The sequence below is a fragment of the Arachis ipaensis genome, chromosome B08 (assembly GCF_000816755.2).
Source record: "Arachis ipaensis cultivar K30076 chromosome B08, Araip1.1, whole genome shotgun sequence".
NCBI classification, from domain to species: domain Eukaryota; kingdom Viridiplantae; phylum Streptophyta; class Magnoliopsida; order Fabales; family Fabaceae; genus Arachis; species Arachis ipaensis.
In genome coordinates, this window is record NC_029792.2 from 54236034 (window position 1) to 54237137 (window position 1104).

Sequence of the window (1104 nt, forward strand, 5' to 3'; positions counted from 1 at the left end):
TTATTCTGACTTTGTTGTCAAAGATGTAACTAATATAGTTTGAAGAAATTGTAATTATCCCTTTAAACACAAATGCTTTTTCCCTAAAAAATATCAATCTAGAGACAATTAAGATTGAAACAAAGTTTTCTATACTTAAAACTTGCTTAGTGTCTTGTTACACTACTACCAAACATGTAATAAACCCAAAAGGAAAGGAAAGGAAAGGAGAAGGAAGGTAAAGAAAAGTGGGAAATGGAATTGCAAGCGTGTGGGGTAGTAATTTGATGTGACTAAGATTTTGAAGGCAAAGATGAGGGACACTCAGAGAATTAGCCACGTGTGACACTCTCAACTCTCACTCACAACTTCACATTGAGGCAGCAACGCGGGGTTCGACGTGTGCAACAAACAAACCAAAATGCCTTCTCCACTCATACTCATAGTCATAGGCACCACCACCCATTACTATTCTTCAATCAAAAAAGCCCAATCTTCTTCACACCCCTCCTATTTGTTCATCTTACAACCTAATGGGCCAATAGATTACCATCGTTAAACACACACACACATACCACTCTTTTCTTTCGCCGCTTTCATTTTCTTTTACTTTTTTTTAGACCCTTTCAAGTTTCAACTCTCTCTCTCTCTCTCTCACTCTCTCTCTCTCAATCTAAATTGTTTTCTTCTATTTCCATGTTATACCAATTAATGGCCTTTATAATACTATGAATTATTAAATATATACTAATAAAGCAAAAGAAACTCAATTTAAAATTCTTGACTAATTTCTTTTATGAAAGTATTAAGTAAATTCATATCACATTATAATACCTAGGTATTAGTCCGTTAAACAAACCAAATTTACCTTGGTCTCTTGCCGTTGTTTTAATTTTATTCTCATCAATTATCACGTGTGATTGCTCTCAATTTAAGGAATTTTCCCTCTATATCATAAAGAAAAGTATAGATAAATAATTTTTAATTATTAATTTTAAATAATTATAATTAATAATTATTAATTCTATATTTTTAAAAATAAAATTTAAATAATTACTAATTAATAATAATTAATTAATATAAAATATAATTTAAAAATATTTATTAATTTGTTGTTAGTTAAAT